Raw genomic sequence first — 22,382 nt, forward strand, 5'->3', positions numbered from 1 at the left:
ATCCGGGATGACTTTTCCTATACCAAAGTTCAGCCGGGATGACTTTTCCTAGTTCAAAGGGTTGACTTTTCGTACAGAACAGTTAATCCAGGATGTCTTTTCCTATAGAAAGGTTCATCCGTGATGACTTTTCCTATAGAAAGGTTCATCCGTGATGACTTTTCCTACACAAAAGTTCATCCGGGATGACTTTTCCTATAGAAAAGTTCATCCGTGATGACTTTTCCTATAGAAAAGTTCATCCGGGATGACTTTTCCTATAGAAAAATTCACCCGGCATGACTTTTCCTATAGAAAAATTCACCCGGCATGACTTTTCCTAAAGATAAGTTTATCCGAGATGACATTTCCTATAAAAAATTCATCTGACATGACTTTTCCTAAAAAAGGTTCATCCGGGATGACTTTTCCTAGTTCATAAGGGTTGACTTTTCGTACAGAACAGTTAATCCAGGATGATTTTTCATATAGAAAGGTTCATAATCCGGGATGACTTTTTCTATAGAAAATTTCATCTGTGATGACTTTTCCTAGAGAAAAGTACATCCGTGATGACTTTTCCTATAGAAAAGTTCATCCGGGATGACTTTTTCTATAGAAAATTTCATCCGTGATGACTCTTCCTATAGAAAAGTTTATCCGGGATGACCTTTCCTAAAGAAAAGTTTATCCGAGATGACTTTTCCTATAGAAAAACTCATCTGGCATGACTTTTCCTAAAGAAAAGGGCTGACTTTTCGTACAGAACAGTTAATCCAGGATGACTTTTCCTATAGAAAGGTTCATCCGTGATGACTTTTCCTACAGTAAAGTTCATCCGGGATGACTTTTCCTATAGCAAAGTTCAGCCGGGATGACTTTTCCTAGTTCAAAGGGTTGACTTTTCGTACAGAACAGTTAATCCAGGATGACTTTTCCTATAGAAAGGTTCATCCGTGATGACTTTTCCTACAGAAAAGTTCATCCGTGATGACTTTTCCTACAGAAAAGTTCATCCGGGATGACTTTTCCTACAGAAAAGTTCATCCGGGATGACTTTTCCTACAGAAAAGTTCATCCGGGATGACTTTTCCTACAGAAAAGTTCATCCGGGATGACTTTTCCTATACCAAAGTTCAGCCGGGATGACTTTTCCTAGTTCAAAGGGTTGACTTTTCGTACAGAACAGTTAATCCAGGATGTCTTTTCCTATAGAAAGGTTCATCCGTGATGACTTTTCCTACAGAAAAGTTCATCCGTGATGACTTTTCCTACAGAAAAGTTCATCCGGGATGACTTTTCCTACAGAAAAGTTCATCCGGGATGACTTTTCCTATAGCAAAGTTCAGCCGGTATGACTTTTCCTAGTTCAAAGGGTTGACTTTTCGTACAGAACAGTTAATCCAGGATGACTTTCCTACAGAAAAGTTCATCGGGGACGACGTTTTCTATAGAAATTTTCATCCGTGATGACTTTTCCTATATAAAAGTTCGTCCGTGATGACTTTTCCTATAGAAACGTTCATCCGTGATGACGTTTCCTATAGAAAAGTTCATCCGTAATGAATTTTCCTATAGAAAAGTTCATCCGTGATGACTTTCCCTATAGAAAAGTTCATCCGTGACGACTTTTCGTATAGAAAAGTTCATCCGTGATTACTTTTCCTATAGAAAAGTCAATCCGGGATGACTTTTCCTATAGAAAAGTTCATCCGGGATGACTTTTCCTATAGAAATTTCATCCGGGATGACTTTTCCTATAGAAAAGTTCATTCGTGACTACTTTTCCTGTAGAAAAGTTCATCCGGGATGACTTTTCCTATAGAAATTTCATCTGTGATGACTTTTCCTATAGAAAAGTTCATCCTTGACGACTTTTCCTATAGAAAAGTTCATCCGTGATGACATTTCTTATAGAAACGTTCATCCGTGATGACATTTCCTATTGAATAATTCATCCGTGATGACTTTTCCTGAAGAAAAGTTCATCTGTGATGACTTTTTCTATAGAAAAGTTTATCCGGGATGATTTTTCTATAGAAAAGTTCATCCGGGATTACTTTTCCTATAGAAAAGTTCATCCTTGACGACTTTTCCTATAGAAAAGTTCATCCGTGATGACTTTTCCTTAGAAAAGTTCATCCGGGACGACTTTTTGCATATAGAAAAAATTAATCGACCGATGATTTTTTCGTATAGAAAAAAAGTCATCGAACGATGAATTTTGCGTATAAAAAAATGCATCGAATTATGAATTTTCGTATAGAGAAAATTCATCGAACGATGAATTTTCGTATAGAAAAAATTCATCGAACTATGAATTTTCGTGTGGAAAAAAATTCATCGAACAATGAATTTTCGTATAGAAAAAATTCGTTATAGAGAAAATTCATCGAACGATGAATTTTCGTATAGAAAAAATTCATCGAACTATGAATTTTCGTGTAGAAAAAAATTCATCGAACAATGGATTTTCGTATAGAAAACTAAAACCATCGAACAATGAATTTTCGTATAGAAAAAATCATGGTATATTAAGTTTTTCTTATGGAACAAATTCATTGAACCTAAAATGTTCTTATAGAAAAAAACATTAGACTCTGCCGTTTCTTATACGAAAAATTCATCACTTCTTGTCATGCCGCTTTTTTATTTTTGTTCGTTTCACTTCTTCATTCATTTCATTAGTTTCATATTTTTTTATTTTATGTTTTCTTTGCACTCCCTGTTTGTTTTCGAGCACCCTGTTATTTTTTCTTTTCGTTTTGTTTTTGTTTCTCTAGGTTCTTATCACCCTGGAGTTGTTATCGGTGGTAATCGTACGTTAATGTTCTCAATGCACCTTCCCTTATCAGCACCTTAAGTACACAAAATACCACAAAAACCTATGACAAACACGACACCTGCTGACAGACCGCCAACAACAAATACAACAACCAATAACTCAAAACACTTTTGAATAAATAATAAACGATTTTTTCGGGATTTTTTCAAAAGAGTGTTTTGTCGGACACAACTAACGGATGACTTAATTATCTATGATTGACAAGTTAATTTTATAAATATTCCTTTCTTCTTCTTTCTTCCAGAAACAACATGGGTTCACTCTGCACCGGCTGCCCCCTTGCCACCGTTTGCCGTTATTGGTGGCCATGATTGTGATGGTTCACCAATTTATGTTGGACGCGCCTTCCATGAGGGCGATAATTTACCCGCCAAAGTAGTACCCAGCAAAGGTCAGGCCTATATTTGCTGGGGTGGCATGGAACATGCCAAACATCATTATGAATTTTAGTCGGTCAGGGTTATGGTTGGCAACCTTGCTATAATGGTGCCGTGCCGCCAAATGCTGTGCGCAGTGGCATGACCAGAACCGGTGAGCCTTTATATGTGGGACGTGGTCATTATTTGAATTCTTTGTGTGTTGGAAAAATCCATCCTTCTCACGGTTGTCTGTACATACCATTTGGCGGACAAGAAATCCGCTTGAATACCTACGAAGTTTTAGTTTTTGAAAATCTTAACAACTGGGTGGCCGCAACACCCAATTATACCCCACCTGGAGCAGTTGTGGCGGGCCATGACACAGATCGAGCTGTAATCTATGTTGGTCGAGCCATGCATGAAGGCGAACTATTACCTGCCAAAATTATACCCAGCAAAGGATGTGCCTATGTCTGTTACGGTGGCTTTGAAATCAACAAGAGGAATCATGAAGTTTTGTGTGGACCTGGCTATGCCTGGATCAAAGTCCATCATCATGTAATACCGCCAAATGCTGTGTCCACAGGTCGTTCGCGCAATGGCGAACCTTTGTTTGTGGGACGTGGCCATCATCATGGTAGTCTGACACCAGGCCTAGTGTCGGTCAGTCAAAGATGTTTATTTATACCATATGGTGGGCGTGAAATCCGTATTGGCGATTATGAAGTTTTGATTAAGCAATAAGAAGAAGAAGAAGTAGGGAAAACATATGTGTAAATGTAACTTGCGTAGGTAACTAACTTATTAAGCTGTATTTTTTGTTAATAATTTTTTTTTGTTAAAATAAACTTAAAAATAAATTTGAAATGAAAAAAATTGAACGAATGTGGATTTTTTTAAATTTTTAGGAAACCAAAGGCTATAAAAAACAATACACGTTTATTTTTTAAAAAATTTTAGCAGGAATCAAAGTCCGCAATAAACGAGGATTTTTAAAGATTTTTAGCTGTAACTAAAGACCACAATAAACATGGATTTTTTTAAGATTTTTAACACAACCCATAACAGATAATAAACGGGGATTTTTTTAAAGATTTTAGCAGCAATTAAAACCACAATAAACGAGGATTTTTTAAAGATTTAAAGGACCACGGTTGTAGACAATGAGCGCGGATTTTTTTAAAAGATTTTTAGAACAACAAATAGCAGACAATAAAGGTGGATTTTTTTAAAGATGTTTAGGACCACCCATACCAGACAATAAACGTAGATTTTTAAAGATTTTTAGGGCCATCCATGCCAAACAATAAACGTTATTTTTTTAAAATTTCTAGCACCACCCATTGCAGACAATAAACGTGGATATTTTATTGATTTTTAGGACCGCCCACAGCAGAATATGATCGTGGATTTTTTTAAAGATTTTTAGGATCGCCCATAGCAGACAGTAAACGTGGATTTTTTAAAGATTTTCAGGAACACCCATAGCAGACAATAAACATAGATTTTTTAAAGATTTTTAGGACCACCCATAGCAGACTATGAACGTGGATTTTTTTAAAGATTCTTAAGACCACCCATAGCAGACAATGAACGTGGATTTTTTAAAGATTTTTAGGACCACCCATAGCAGATAATGAACTTGGAATTTTTAAAGATTTTTAGGACCACCCATAGCCGACAATAAACGCTGGTATTTAAAGATTTTTAGGACCACCCATAGCAGACAATAAACGTGGATATTTTAAAAAATTTTAGCAGCAACCATAGCCCTTCTGCAGTTCACAATTTACATAAATTCAATATTTAAATTCAATTTTTCTCACATTGCAGTGATAAATGTTTCTGCTCATTCACTTCAATGAGTTTCTGTGCGTTTTTTCTCCCTCCTATAAGCACAAAAACAAAAGTCTATTTAACGCCACGATAAATGTCAATGTTGAACGTTTTTATCGTTTACATTCCCTTTCTGAATTTACAGTATCGTGTATAGTGCCGGCTGTCGGCAGCAATACCACCATCGACAGTACACTTTTAAACGTTATACATGCATTCATAGTCTGTGGTGGATTTTTTCCCCTGCCACACAATTCGCACCTTCAAAAAGTGATACAAATCCATGAAATCACTGAAACAAAAAAGGAAGTATAGTAAAACAACAACTGCAACAAAGCGAACTCATTACATTGGCTAGTCTTTCGAATTGATTAACTTTATAACGCGTGCGTCATTAACATTCACAGAATTTTGCAATCAACAGTTCCATGTTGGGAAACAAGTAGAACCAATGAGATAAGCTACAGTATGCGGCGGAGTCCAGGAATTAGTAATCCTATTTTATTTTGGTCTTTGGTTGCTTTTACAAATTCTTTAAAAAATCCATGATTATTAAAGTCTGTGGCTCCTCCAAAAAATCGATGTTTATCGTGGTCTTTGGTTGCTGCTAAAAATCTTTGGTCTTTGGTTGTTGCTAGTAATCGATACAAGCCCAAGTTTATTGTGTTCTTTGGTGACAGCTAAAAATATTTAAAAATCCGCGTTCTTTGTGGTCTGTGGTAGATGCTAAAACACTTAAAAAAATATATGTATATTGTGGTTTTTTGTTGCTGTTAAGAATCTAAAAAAAATCCACGTTAATTGTGGTCTTTGACTGCTGCTAAAAAAATTTTAAAAATCCAGGGTAATTGTGGCCTTTGTCTGCTGCTAATTTTTTTAAATCCACGTTTATTGTCTCCTACGGGTGGTCCTAAAAATCTTTAAAAATCCATATTTGTTGTCTGCTAAGGGTGGTCCTAACAATCTTAATAAAAATCACTTTTATTGTTTGCTATGGGTGGTCCCAAAAATCTTTAAAAAATACGTTTATTGTCTGCTATGGGCTGTAATGTACCGAAGGGAACCTTCGTTAGGATGCAATTTTATTGTATACAATGCATCAGGACCTTTGATCTAGGATAGGACAGCGGGAGCCATTATAGGTAGCTGCAGTCGGGAGTCCTTCTAAGATGAATGTATTTTGACAAAACAGATATTATAATAAAAATATTATAATAAAAAAAATTAAATGGAAGTTATGGTTAAATGAACTGTGGTTGTTAAAATACAAGCTATGAACGATTCAATTTCTCTGATGGTGTTGAGAAATTGCCTCCAAGCCCACTCCATCCTATGTCCATAATGGCTACATTTATATGGACCCCTATTATACATATGTCACTCCAAAACTAGACATTCATCCCTTTATGTAAGAAAACGTATTATAATTCAATTACCAATTCATTTGGAAATTTATCATGATTTTATTCAATTCATAGTTAGGTAGACAATATGTTATATTAATATTAATGAAAATTTAGAAGCAAAGAAAATAATAGCATACATAATAATGATTTTAAAAATTATGCACGAAAAAATTAGCTTTAGGAGTGAATACCCCTAATGTCTAATTAATTGATACTTAGGTTGAAGAAAAAAAATCAACGATAGAAATCACCACACAAGAGCATAAAATGAGAGTTAAATTATTGATTAAGAGATAAAAACTATAGTGGGTTTTCACTGAATAAAGAGAGCACACGGAGTTTCGACAATGAAATATCTCTTATTTGCATAATTGCTCTCATTAATCTATACAATACAAATACGTTGGTTTGTACGACTTACCACAATCTCCGGAATTGATGAAGGCCTTCTCAAGTTCTGGATGCTCGTACAGTTTGTTAGGCAATTATGGTGGAAGGTGTAAATATTACTCTAGATTGGGTGATGTTTTTCTATCATGCTATATGTCATTAAATGTATCTATCGTGCAAATAAATGAATTAAATTTAAATTAATCATCGAAATTGAAAATAATTGAACTTGATATACAATCTTTGGAGAAATAAAATATACATTTATGAAAGATATTTAATCATATATTAAATATGTTTAATTTCATACATTTATATATGATAAATTCAAGTGTTGTATAAAGAATTCAGTAAAACACGTTTTAATAGATATTTACGCTTAAATAATCAAATATTACTAATTTGCATGTCATGTTCAATTTTATCTTAATGAAAAATATTTAAACGATACTTGTTTTATGGTTATGAATTTGATCAGCCTCATTGAAATAAGTGTATATATTCCATCATCGCTATACCATTTGCCTAATGGTCATTGGGGTTACTAATTATTGATAGCTGAATGGAATTGTTCCAATTTTTTATGTATGCTCAGTTTAGTTGCAGGTTTATAGTCTTCGTTCCTCAACTCCATTGGGACATATTTGGCAAACTTTGTTGAGAGTTCAAACGGAAATCAGCCGAATTAGAATATGTTGCCAGGCAGATATGAGTACATTGGAATAGTAGAATGGCGATTTATTTGCACTTCTGCCTTCCGAATAGGCAATAACCAAAAGGCTTGGACTTCATGAATATTTGTATCAGTATACCAAATATTTTGAACCTTTTCAAATAAGGTTAGGTTTTGATTAGATCACTTCAAGGTTAAAGTAGTATGACCTCGAATCGAATGTATGTTATGTGGTTATGCAACTTCCAAGTCATAACGTGATATTCTTATCGGAGACTCCAATATATGTCAAAAGAAAGATCGGAATGGTACCGTTGAGAAGACTTCTAGGCGGCCGAATTTTTTAAAGTGCGTCGGAAAAGGCTCCGTATAAATATTTCCAGATCCACAGCTACCCTGTGGGTAGTGTGATCTTCAGTAGAGGTTTGGAGGTTTTTGGAAATTATGTTTAATATAATTGCTTTTGTCACAGGCAGACAGACAAATATTCGGGATCAGGCAATTATTTCCACACACACGGTTTTTTGCAATACGTCTGGTTTTGTACAGGTTATGCTCACTGTTACGTAAATGGATTCCCTAAAAATCACTTTGGTTAACAATAGGAAATATTGAATAATTGTTGGATGATAATATCACAATTTATCACTTGAAATTCAGGTTATGTTTAAGACTTTGACGATTTTTAGAATTTTTTCGCACTCTACATGTGATTTGATTAATTGTTTCCGAAAGAAAGAAAGAAAGAAAGAAAGAAAGGAAAATATGAAATATTATCTACTTTAGCGGTGAATACGAAAAATGAGAGATCAAGACATACCAATGAATAGAACATATGAATGAGCATGGAGTGATAAACGACAAAAACAAAACACAACACTATAAGTGATATGGAGTGAGGAGAAAAAAGCAAAATTCAAGTCTAGTGAATTCTAAATAGAAAATGCTCATTTAAAAAGCAGAAAAAAAGTGAGTGTATTGAAAGTGATATTGATTTTCTCTTAATTCAGTGTTTCCCTGATTACAGGCTAAGTGGGTGCAAAATCTATAAATTGAAATATTTTGTGCTGAGAATCCCAGTGGAGCATGAACGAGACGTGCCATCGTTTCATTTTTTATCAATGCCAAAAGGAGGAACATTTTGCTGAAGCCCAATTGATGAATGTTACAGGTCACAGATTACTATTGTTGGAATTTGTCAATATCCACATTTATCGACTTCTGGAGTTCCAATGATGTTTGTTTACAAATGAAATATGATCATAAAGAAGGCATAAATTAATGATTTAGAGTATTCCATACCTTAATCCGAACAAATAAAATTAAACAAACAAAATTAAAACTCTATGTTACCAATAAATCACGGTCGTTTACACTATTATCTCGGTTTGTATTATCTGGTTTCAAGGTTTAGATTTATGTGGCCAAAGGAATAGATTGTTAGTATTTGTTCAAATCCTATAATTGAACAATCGACGACCTCGAAGACAAGAGAAAGTTGAGAGAGGGTGGGGGTTTTTTAACAGGTTTAGAGTAGGAGTAAATCTGCATAGTTCTACCTTAGAATAAGTGATTATGAAACCCTTTTGGAACTATTTTCAGATAAGATATTCAGGAGGGGTGGAATTTTATTCTCTTTTTTGTTTGTTCTTAAAGTTTCAATGACTTCAAAATTTTATCTGCTAGATTGATATGAGATCAGATGAAAGGTATGTGAGTGACAAGGTCTTTTTAGTGTTTCTTGGTAAAACGTACACCACAGGGTGGACCTAAACATCTTTAAAAAAATCACGTTATTTGTCTGCTATGGGTGGTCCTAAAATGTTTAAAAAAATCCACTTTTATTTTCTGCTATGGGTGGTCCTGAAAATCTTTAAAAATCCATATTTGTTGTCTGCTAAGGGTGGTCCTAAAAATCGTAAAAAATCCCAGTTTATTGTCTGCTATGGGTGGCCCTTAAAATGTTTAACAAAATCCACGTTTATTTGCCTGCTATGGCTGACCCTAAAAATCTATAAAAAAATTCGTTTATTGTCTGCTATGGGTAGTCCTAAAAATCTTTAAAAGTCCACGTTTATTGTGTGCTATGGGTGGTCCCAAAAATCTTTGAAAAAGCCACGGTTGTTGTCTGCTATGGGTGGTCCTAATTTTTTTAAGAAAAATCACGATTATTGTCTGCTATGGGTGGTCCTAAAAATCTTCGTTTATTGTCTGCTATGGGTGGTCCTAAAACCATAAAAAAATCCACGTTTATTGTCTGCTTTGGTTGGCCCTAACAATCTTTAAAAAATAATTGCGTTTATTGTCTGCTATGGTCCTCAAAATCTTTAAAAAATCCACGTTTATTGTCTGCTATGGGTGGTCCTAAAAATCTTTAAAAAAAATCCACGTTTATTGTCTGCTATGGGTGGTCCTAAAAATCTTTAAAAAAATCCACGTTTAATGTCTGCTATGGGTGGTCCTCAAAATCTTTAAAAAATCCACGTCTATTGTCTGCTATGGGTAGTCCTAAAAATCTTTAAAAAATCCACGTTTATTGTCTGCTATGGGTGGTACTAAAAATCTTTAAAAAATCTACGTTCGTTGTCTGCTATGGGTGGTCCTAAAAATCTTTAAAAAATCCACGTTTATTGTCTGCTATGGGTGGTACTAAAAATCTTTAAAAAATCTACGTTCGTTGTCTGCTATGGGTGGTCCTAAAAATCTTTAAAAAAATCCACGTTTATTGTCTGCTATGGGTGGTCCTAAAAATCTTTAAAAAATCCACGTTTATTGTCTGCTATGGGTGGTACTAAAAATCTTTAAAAAATCTACGTTCGTTGTCTGCTATGGGTGGTCCTAAAAATCTTTAAAAAAATCCACGTTTATTGTCTGCTATGGGTGGTCCTAAAAATATTTAAAAAATCCACGTCTATTGTCTGCTATGGGTGGTCCTGAAAATCTTTAAAAAATCTACGTTCGTTGTCTGCTATGGGTGGCCCTAAAAATCTTTAAAAAATCCACGTTTATTGTCTGCTATGGGTGGTCCTCAAAATCTTTCAAAAATCCACGTCTATTGTCTGCTATGGGTGGTCCTAAAAATCTTTAAAAAATCCACGTTTATTGTCTGCTATGGGTGGTCCTAAAAATCTTTAAAAAAATCCACGTTTATTGTCTGCTATGGGTGGTCCTCAAAATCTTTAAAAAATCCACGTCTATTGTCTGCTATGGGTGGTCCTAAAAATCTTTAAAAAATCCACGTTTATTGTCTGCTATGGGTGGTACTAAAAATCTTTAAAAAATCCACGTTTATTGTCTGCTATGGGTGGTCCTCAAAATCTTTAAAAAATCCACGTTTATTGTCTGCTATGGGTGGTCCTCAAAATCTTTCAAAAATCCACGTCTATTGTCTGCTATGGGTGGTCCTAAAAATCTTTAAAAAATCCACGTTTATTGTCTGCTATGGGTGGTACTAAAAATCTTTAAAAAATCCACGTTTATTGTCTGCTATGGGTGGTCCTCAAAATCTTTAAAAAATCCACGTTTATTGTCTGCTATGGGTGGTCCTAAAAATCTTTAAAAAAATCCACGTTTATTGTCTGCTATGGGTGGTCCTAAAAATCTTTAAAAAAATCCACGTTTTTGTCTTCTATGGGTGGTCCTAAAAATCTTTAAAAAAATCCACGTTTATTGTCTGCTATGGGTGGTCCTAAAAATCTTTAAAAAATCCACGTTTATTGTCTGCTATGGGTGGTCCTAAAAATCTTTAAAAAATCCACGTTTTTGTCTTATATGGGTGGTTCTAAAAATCTTTAAAATATCCACGTTTATTGTTTGAAATGTGTGGTCCTAAAAATCTTTAAAAAAATTCAAGTTTATTGTCTTCTATGGGTGGTCCTAAAAATCTTTAAAAAATCCACGTTTATTGTTTGACAAGCGTGGTCCTAAAAATCTTTAAAAAAATCCACGTTTTTGTCTTCTATGGGTGGTTCTAAAAATCCTTAAAAAATCCACGTTTATTGTTTGACATGTGTGGTCCTAAAAATCTTTAAAAAATCCACGTTTATTGTCTTCTACGGGTGGTCCTAAAAATCCTTAAAAAATCTTCGTTTATTGTCTGCTATGGCTGATTCTAAAAATCGTTAAAAAAATCAACGTTTATTGTCTTCTACGGGTGGTCCTAAAAATCCCTAAAAAATCCACGATTATTGTTTGAAATGTGTGGTCCTAAAAATCTTTAAAAAAATCCACGTTTATTGTCTTCTATGGGTGGTCCTAAAAATCTTTAAAAAATCCGAGTTTATTGTTTGACATGTGTGGTCCTAAAAATCTTTAAAAAATCCACGTTTATTGTCTGCTATGGGTGGTCCTAAAAATCTTTAAAAAAATCCACGTTTATTGTCTACTATGGGTGGTCCTAAAAATCTTTAAAAAAATCCACGTTTATTGTCTGCTATGGGTGGTCCTAAAAATCTTTAAAAAAAATCCACGTTTATTGTCTGCTATGGGTGGTCCTAAAAATCTTTAAAAAATCCACGTTTATTGTCTGCTATGGGTGGTCCTAAAAATCTTTAAAAAATCCACGTCTATTGTCTGCTATGGGTGGTCCTAAAAATCTTTAAAAAATCCACGTTCGTTGTCTGCTATGGGTGGTCCTAAAAATTTTTGAAAAATCCACGTTCGTTGTCTGCTATGGGTGGCCCTAAAAATCTTTAAAAATCCACGTTTATTGTCTGCTATGGGTGGTCCTCAAAATCTTTAAAAAATCCACGTCTATTGTCTGCTATGGGTGGTCCTAAAAATCTTTAAAAAATCCACGTTTATTGTCTGCTATGGGTGGTCCTAAAAATCTTTAAAAAAATCCACGTTTATTGTCTGCTATGGGTGGTCCTCAAAATCTTTAAAAAATCCATGTCTATTGTCTGCTATGGGTGGTCCTAAAAAATATTTAAAAGGTTCACGTTTATTGTCTGCTGCCACCTACTGCACCTTAATTGGAGACCTTGGGTAGTGCCAAAAAAAATCTTTCAAAATCCACGGTTGTTTGGGTCTTTGATTGCTGCCAAAGGTATTTGAAAAATCCACGGTTATTGTGGTTTTTGGTTGCTGTTAAAAAATCTCTAAATATCCACGTTTATTGTGGTTTTTGCTGTTAAAAATCGTTAAAAAAAATCCTAGTTTATTGTGGTTTTTGTTTGCTATTACAAAATCTTTAAAAAATCCTCTCTACTGTGGTCTTTGGTTGCTCCTAGAAATCTTTAAAAAATCTACGTTTATTATGGTCTTTGGCTGCTGCTAAAAATATTTCAAAATTCCTCGTTTATCATGGTCTTTGGTTGCTGCTAAAAATCTTTAAAAAATTCACGTTTACTGTGGTATTTGGTTACTGCTAAAAATCTTTCAAAAATCCAAGCTCTTGTGTCTTTGGTCGCTCTTAAAAATCTAAAAATCCACGTTTATTATGGTCTGCTACAAATTAAAAAAACGCTTTTATTGGGCTTTTGCGTTGCTCCTAGAAATCTTAAATAGAATCCAAGTTTATTCTGGTCTTTGACTGCTCCTAGAAATCATTAAAAATCCACGTTTATTGTTGTCTGTGGTTGCTCCTAAAAATCTTAAAAAATCTAAAAATCTTTCAAAAGTCCTCGCATATAATGGTCTTTGGTTGCTGCTAAAAATCTATAAAAAATTCACTTTTATTGTGTGGATTTAGGTTTTTTTTAAATCCACGTTTATTGTGATCTTTTGTTGCTCTCAAAAATCTTAAAAAAATCCACGTTTATTGTGGCCTTTGGGTCCTCTATACAAAACCCGTCCTAATTCCATGACCGTTGACTGTATTTGTTAATATGAGTGTAGTTGTTTTTTCAACTTACCATTGCATACCTTTAGGATGGTTATGAGTATTCATTGCTGAAATTCGTTTCCAAGTAACCATTATCAACGATAGTGCATCCCATCATCCATGCAACGTTACACCGTGGAACATTGGCCACTGACAATGATTGTTATATGTTTTGTGCAATATCTTTCATCATGATCAGAAGAAACAAGAACATTATAAAATCTGGACACATGTGGATGTTTATGGTTGGTGTTTGAATTCGAAAGATTGGTGGTTTGCTATCGGTTGTGATTTATGATGAGTTTTATGCGAAAAAATTAAAAAGTTCAATTTTTTGAGTTGTCTACATTGAAGTCTGGCTCCACCGAATTTACTGAAGTTTGGTTAAATTAAGCCAGAATGTTAATTAACTAAAATTTGGTAATACAATTTAGTATTCAATCTGTTGCAACCTATTTAAAAAAACTTGAAACACATCTAAATTTTGTTCTCCTTTTACTTTATAAAGCATTTAATGTTTTTCGAAACATTTTGAAAAAAAACCAAATCCAAAATTGCAATTATTTTATCAGTGGCCAGAATACCATTGCGGCAACAAGATTCTGTTTGCCACAAAGTTATCATCATTGAAATAAAGTCATTTGTTTTTTTTTTGTGAGCGGCTAACTGCATTTTGTAAACACCGGCCCCACTCCCACTCAAATATTCGCGGTTATGGTTCACTTATACAACTTTTGGCAAATTTAATGCAATAATTGCGGCCAGTATTGACAAACCACAGAGGCCACACAATGGCAAAGTCTGCTTTGGTTTTTGTTGGTGTCGTTTTTGGGTGGTGTGAAATGTGCGATATATGTAAAATAATGTTTGGTCAGTGATAGTACAGCATGGGCTGCTGTTAGCTATAGCAAACAAAATAATTGAGACTACAATAATATATACATAAATGTATACAAATATACATGCATGAGTATGCGTGTGTTATAAGATAATTTCAAATCTGGTTTATTTATTTAATTGGAATTTCCATAAATATGTATTTCTGAGCATTTTGCTTCCATTATTATCAGCTCAAAAAATGAAAAGAGTTTCTACTTAAATATGGGAGAAATTGAAATAATTATTGTTGTTTTAATCAGTGGGTAGTTTTCAATATTAAGACGCTTTAAATATTTTTAGGACCATGGCACAGGTCATTTATTAACAAAAAGCTCGACATAAAACAAATAAGAATAACCTTGAACTTGGTGTTGAATTTCAAATTGGCCTTGAAATATTGAATTGAAAAAGTGGTAATATTTAATTTCAAGAGGTTAACATTGGCAGTAGGCTAACATAAGAGACATTAAACGTGGATTTTTTAATGATTTTTAGGACCACCCATAGCAGGCAATAAACGTGGATTTTTTTTAAAGATTTTTAGGACCACCCATAGCAGACAATAAACGTGGATTTTTTAAAGATTTTTAGGACCACCCATAGCAGACAATAAACGTGGATTTTTTAAAGATTTTTAGGACCACCCATAGCAGACAATAAACGTGGATTTTTTTTAAAGATTTTTAGGACCACCCATAGCAGACAATAAACGTGGATTTTTTTAAAGATTTTTAGGACCACCCATAGCAGACAATAAACGTGGATTTTTTTAAAGATTTTTAGGACCACCCATAGCAGACAATAAACGTGGATTTTTTAAAGATTTTTAGGACCACCCATAGCAGACAATAAACGTGGATTTTTTAAAGATTTTTAGGACCACCCATAGCAGACAATAAACGTGGATTTTTTTAAAGATTTTTAGGACCACCCATAGCAGACAATAAACGTGGATTTTTTTAAAGATTTTTAGGACCACCCATAGCAGACAATAAACGTGGATTTTTTTAAAGATTTTTAGGACCACCCATAGCAGACAATAAACGTGGATTTTTTAAAGATTTTTAGGACCACCCATAGCAGACAATAAACGTGGATTTTTTTAAAGATTTTTAGGACCACCCATAGCAGACAATAAACGTGGATTTTTTTAAAGATTTTTAGGACCACCCATAGCAGACAATAAACGTGGATTTTTTAAAGATTTTTAGGACCACCCATAGCAGACAATAAACGTGGATTTTTTAAAGATTTTTAGGACCACCCATAGCAGACAATAAACGTGGATTTTTTTAAAGATTTTTAGGACCACCCATAGCAGACAATAAACGTGGATTTTTTTAAAGATTTTTAGGACCACCCATAGCAGACAATAAACGTGGATTTTTTTAAAGATTTTTAGGACCACCCATAGCAGACAATAAACGTGGATTTTTTTAAAGATTTTTAGGACCACCCATAGCAGACAATAAACGTGGATTTTTTTAAAGATTTTTAGGACCACCCATAGCAGACAATAAACGTGGATTTTTTAAAGATTTTTAGGACCACCCATAGCAGACAATAAACGTGGATTTTTTTAAAGATTTTTAGGACCACCCATAGCAGACAATAAACGTGGATTTTTTAAAGATTTTTAGGACCACCCATAGCAGACAATAAACGTGGATTTTTTAAAGATTTTTAGGACCACCCATAGCAGACAATAAACGTGGATTTTTTAAAGATTTTTAGGACCACCCATAGCAGACAATAAACGTGGATTTTTTTTAAAGATTTTTAGGACCACCCATAGCAGACAATAAACGTGGATTTTTTAAAGATTTTTAGGACCACCCATAGCAGACAATAAACGTGGATTTTTTTAAAGATTTTTAGGACCACCCATAGCAGACAATAATCGTGGATTTTTTAAAGATTTTTAGGACCACCCATAGCAGACAATAAACGTGGATTTTTTAAAGATTTTTAGGACCACCCATAGCAGACAATAAACGTGGATTTTTTTTAAAGATTTTTAGGACCACCCATAGCAGACAATAAACGTGGATTTTTTTAAAGATTTTTAGGACCACCCATAGCAGACAATAAACGTGGATTTTTTAAAGATTTTTAGGACCACCCATAGCAGACAATAAACGTGGATTTTTTAAAGATTTTTAGGACCACCCATAGCAGACAATAAACGTGGATTTTTTAAAGATTTTTAGGACCACCCATAGCAGACAATAAACGTGGATTTTTTAAAGATTTTTAGGACCACCCATAGCAGACAATAAACGTGGATTTTTTTAAAGATTTTTAGGACCACCCATAGCAGACAATAAACGTGGATTTTTTTAAAGATTTTTAGGACCACCCATAGCAGACAATAAACGTGGATTTTTTAAAGATTTTTAGGACCACCCAGACAATAAAAATTTTTTTTTAAGATTTTTAGAACCACCCATACCAGACAATAAACGTGGATTTTTTTTAAGATTTTTAAGGCTACTCATAGCAGGCAATAAACGTGGATTTGTTTAAGATTTTTTGGACCACCCAGACAATAAAAATATTTTTTTAAGATTTATAGGACCACCCATAGCAGACAACAAACGTGGATTTTTTTAAAGATTTTTAGGGCCACCCATAGCAGACAATAAACGTGGATTTTTTTAACGATTTTTAGGACCATCCATAGCAGACAATAAACGTGGATTTTTTTTAAGATTTTTAGAACCACCCATACCAGACAATAAACGTGGATTTTTTTAAGATTTTTAAGGCTACTCATAGCAGGCAATAAACGTGGATTTGTTTAAGATTTTTTGGACCTCCCAGACAATAAAAATTTTTTTTTAAGATTTTTAGAACCACCCATACCAGACAATAAACGTGGATTTTTTTTAAGATTTTTAAGGCTACTCATAGCAGGCAATAAACGTGGATTTGTTTAAGATTTTTTGGACCACCCAGACAATAAAAATATTTTTTTAAGATTTATAGGACCACCCATAGCAGACAACAAACGTGGATTTTTTAAAAAATTTTAGGACCACCCACCCACCGAAATTTTTTTAAAGATTTTCAGCATCACCTATAGCTGATAATAGACGTTGATTTTTTAAAGATTTTTAGGATCACCCATAGCAGCAAATACACGTGGATTTTTCAAAGATTTTTAGCACCACCCTTGGCTGACAATAAACGTGGATTTTTTAAAGATTTTTAGCACCACCCATAAGACAATAAATGAAAATGTTGAAAAGATTTTTAGCCCTACCTATAGCTGCCAATAAACGTGGATTTTTATAAAGATTTTTAGGAGCAACCGGAGACCACAATAAACGTTGATTTTTAGAGATTTTTAGGAGAAACCAAAGACCACAACAAACGTGTTTTTTTAAGATTATTAGGACCATCGATAAGCAGATAATAAAAGAAATTTTTTAACGATTTTTAGGACCACCCATACCAGACAATAAAGGTGGATTTTTTTAAAGATTTTTAAGGCTATTCATAGCAGGCAATAAACGTGGATTTTTTAAAGATTTTTAGGAGAAACCAAAAATCACAATAAACGTGGATTTTTTAAAGATTTTTAGGAGAAACCAAAAATCACAATAAACGTGGATTTTTTAAAGATTTGTAAGAGAAACCAAAGACCACAATAAACGTGGAATTTTTAAAGATTTTTAGGAGGAACCAAAGACCACAATAAACTTGGATTTGTTTTAAGATTTTTAGGAGAAACCAACGATTACAATAAACGTGGATTTTTTTAAAGATTTTTAGGACCACCCATAGCAGACAATAAACGTGGATTTTTGTAAAGATTTTTAGGACCACCCATAGCAGACAATAAACGTGGATTTTTGTAAAGATTTTTAGGACCACCCATAGCAGACAATAAACGTGGATTTTTGTAAAGATTTTTAGGACCACCCATAGCAGACAATAAACGTGGATTTTTGTAAAGATTTTTAGGACCACCCATAGCAGACAATAAATGTGGATTTTTGTAAAGATTTTTAGGACCACCCATAGCAGACAATAAACGTGGATTTTTGTAAAGATTTTTAGGACCACCCATAGCAGACAATAAACGTGGATTTTTGTAAAGATTTTTAGGACCACCCGTAAGCAGATAATAAAAGAAATTTTTTAAAGATTTTTAGGACCACCCATACCAGACAATAAACGTGGATTTTTTAAAGATTTTTAGGACCACCCATACCAGACAATAAATGTGGATTTTTTAAAGATTTTTAGGACCATCCATAGCAGACAATAAACGTGGATTTTTTAAAGATTTTTAGGAGAAACCAAAGACCACAATAAACGTGGATTTTTTAACGATTTTTAAGAGAAACCAAAGACTACAATCAATGTGGATTTTTATACCCTCAGCCTTTAGGCTAAAGAGGGTGTTTACACTTTAATACGACCAAAAATGTGCCTCATCGAAATAATGGTTTTAGACCGCAAGTATGTTTGTACGATATCCGTTTCAGACAATTTTGAGTAGATCTAGCAATGTCCGTCCGTCTGTCTGTCTGTCGGTCTGTCTGGCTGGGGCGCTCTATAACTCTCAAACGGATCAATCGATTCAGTGCAAATTTTGGGTATCGAAATATTTTGTCCAGATTTGATTTAAGTTCGAAGATGGGTCATATAGGTCTACTCATTCAGGTACCTCCCCCACAAATGTTCAAAAATTGTCGCAAAACTTGTGCGTACGATAACTCTCGAAGGGAGTAACCGAATTGAATCAAACTTTGCATATGGTAATATTACCTCTAGGCATACATCAGATTCGCATATGGATTATATCGGTCCACTCCTTTAGGTACCTCCAACACAAAATTTGAAATAAGTGCAGTTTAGTGACAACTCACGAACCGTTTTGAAATTTTTTCGAGGGCAAGTCCATAGTTCCCGAGATCAAATAAACGGTGGCCAAATATAAAAGGAGTTGGCGTTGTCAGACGAATTTCGGTATAAATACTTATAGTTCACAGACAATGTCGAGAGCAAAAATTTGGGAAGGTCGGTCCACGTTTTGGGATAGTCCCCATGCAACGGTACTTCTTAATGTTTCGGTATTTTGAATATTTTAGCTAAACTTATCAACCAAATTGGTTGAATTTTGAGATGCGGGTTTTCACTTTACAAAAAACTTTTCCGATAAAAATTATGAACATAGGTCCACGTTTTGATATAGACCCCATATAACGGTACCTCCCGATTTTCGGAATTTTGAGGATTTTACATATGTTTCACGCCCAAATACGCCGAAATTTTGCATTGAGGGTTCCCAATAAATCAAAAAACTTTTCTGATAAAAATTATATATATAAGTCCACGTTTTGATATAGCTCCAATAGAACAGTATCGCCCGATTTTCTGTATTTTCAAGGTTTTGGCTACATTAAACAACCAATGTAGGTGATATTTGGCATTTAGTATTCGCCAGATTAATTTCGAAGGTAAGGTAGATTAAATTCGAAGGTAAGCCATATCGGTCCACTCCTTCAGGTATCTCCCCCACAAAAGTTCAAAAATTTTCGGAAAAATTGTGCGCACGATAACTCTTGAATGGAGTGACCGATGTAGCCTTTACTTTGCACATCTTAATATATCTACCAGATATAGATCAGGTTCGAATATGGACAATATTTGTCTACTCCTTCTAGTACCTCTCACACAAAATTTCGGATAAGTTCACTTTAAGACCTGCTCTCGAATCACTTTGATTTTTGTTGAAGCGATTTGCATTCGCTACCTCCATTACGACGGTAACAGCTTTTTCAGGGGCAAGTCCATATTTCTTGGAAAAACAGCCCGAGAGATGTAAAAAAACCCTATGTCACCATATGTGGCGGTCGGAGGGTACGATAACTCTCGAACAGTTCAACCGACTTGGTTCAACTTCTAAAATGACCCATATCGGTCCTCCCTTAGGGTAACTCCCTCACAAAAGTTCAAAATTTGTGTCTTAGTTCAGTTAATTCCTAATCCACATTTTTGTCGGCAAGTTCAAATGTCCAAAAAGGGCAACAAAATTCACTTCACATTGGCTAAGGGTATATATCTGTCGGCAAAGCCGACTGACACTTTTTTACTTGTTTTTAAAGATTTTTAGCACCACCTATAGCTGAAAATAAATGTGGATTTGTTAAAGATTTTTAGGACCACCCAGACAATAAAAATATTTTTTTAAGATTTATAGGACCAGTCATACAGACAATAAACGAGGATTTTTTAAAGATTTTTAGGACCACCCATAGCAGACAATAAACAAGGATTTTTTTGACGGGTATAGTTAGACAACAGAGCGAACGAATCGACAGGAGCGAACGAATCGACAGAAGCGAATGAATCGACATGTGCGAACGAATCGGCAGGAGCGAACGAATCGACAGGAGTGAACGTATCGCAAGGTCGATGCCTGATGTAGTCTTCGGTTGAAACGAATAGGACTGCGGACAATGCCACACGTCTTCTCTTTCACATCGGTTAACGCCATCACTCTACAAATTCGGCCACCAAAACCAGATGTAATATCCGTCTGGTTGTCTGAAATGATTGAGAATTACTCCAGAACATAACTAATCGAGTGTGCATTAAAGTTAAAATTATGTATGCATTTGGTAACAAGTAAGAACGGCGTTAAGTTCGGCCGGGCCGAACTTGTTATACCCTCCACCACAAGTTGTATTGAAGTAAAATGGAATAATTAGTTTCCTTTCGTGTATGAAGAAGACTTAATACTAAATTTCAGCAATTTCGGTAAAACAATGTGAGGCACCATTCTATGGGGGCTATTTCAAAACGTCGATCTATACCGACAAATTTTTGACGGAAAGTTTTTAGGCTCAAAGAACACTAAATACCAAATTTCCTATATTTCGGTAAGAGAATCAAGAAGTACGCTTCTATGGGGATATAGGAAGACGTGGACCTATACTGATAATACTCTTCTGGAATATTTTATAACTCTTGGAAGACGAAATAACGAATTTCAGCCATTTCGGTTGGATATTGACGTCACACTCTTCAGTATTACGAAAATCGGGATGTACCGTTATATGGGGGCTATATCGAAAAGTGGACCTATACCGACGAATTGTAGTCAGAAATGGGGCAATATGAAAGCGTGGACCTGTGCAGACATATTTCTGGTGAACAGTTTTATATCACATTGAAGACTAAATACCAAATTTCAGCCATTTTATGTGGAATATTAAAGACACAACCTTCAAAATACGAAAAATCGGGAGATACCTTTCCATGGGGGCTATATATAGGCGTGGACCGATACCGACAAATGTAAAGGGGAAGTTTGAGTACCCCCAACGAAGTCTAAATACCAAGTTTCAGACATTTCGGTGGAATATTCAGGTCACAACGTTCAAAATACCGAAATTCGGGAGGTACCGTTCTATGGGGGCTATATGAAGGCATGGACCGATACCGACAAAGTTCCGGGGGAAAGTTTTATACCACCAACGTAGACTAAGTACCAAATTTCAGCCATTTCGGTGTGATAATGTTGCTAAAACCTTCAAAATACCGAAAATCGGGAGGTACCGTTCTATGGGGGCTATATCAAAACGTGGACCGATATATCCCATTTTCAATACCAACCATCCTGCAAGTAATAAAAACTTCTGTACCAAATTTTGACTCTCTATCTTTCAAATTGCGAGCTGTATCTTGATTTCAACAGACAGACGGACGGACGGACGGACGGACGGACGGACGGACAGACGGACATGGTCAAATCGACATAGAATTTTATGCTGATCAATAATATATATACTTTATAGGGTCTCCGACGAATATTTCGATGTGTTACAAACGGAATGACAAATTTAATTATACCCTCCATATGGTGGAGGGTATAATAAAAAGACAGTTTTGTGTTGATGAGGGGTAATATTTAAGAAGCGGCTATGCATCCCTCATTACTTCGCAAAAAAAAAAAAAATATTATGATGTTTTTTTTTATACCCTCCACCATAGTATGGAGGGTATATTAAGTTTGTTTTTCCGTTTGTAACGCATTGAAATACTCATTTGCGACCCTATAAACTATATATATTCTTGATCAGGGTAAAATTCTAAGTCGATCTGAGCACGTCCGTCCGTCCGTCCGTCCGTCCGTCCGTCCGTCTGTGGTAATCACTCTAGCATCCACAAAAAT

The 22,382-nt window shown here is 34.7% G+C and overlaps 1 protein-coding gene and 1 pseudogene across 2 annotated transcripts in view; both read left to right on the forward strand.

Moving 5' to 3' along the window:
• LOC141404970 (uncharacterized) overlaps window positions 1–22,382 on the forward strand; it is a 1,496,028-nt gene that overhangs the window by 972,240 nt on the left and 501,406 nt on the right. The gene's annotated exons all lie outside the window — the stretch shown is intronic.
• On the forward strand, window positions 2,672–4,064 carry LOC141405022 (uncharacterized; annotated as a pseudogene).

This window comes from Musca autumnalis, unplaced genomic scaffold (genome assembly GCF_047663935.1).
Source record: "Musca autumnalis isolate F117 unplaced genomic scaffold, ASM4766393v1 scaffold_5, whole genome shotgun sequence".
NCBI lineage: Eukaryota > Metazoa > Arthropoda > Insecta > Diptera > Muscidae > Musca > Musca autumnalis.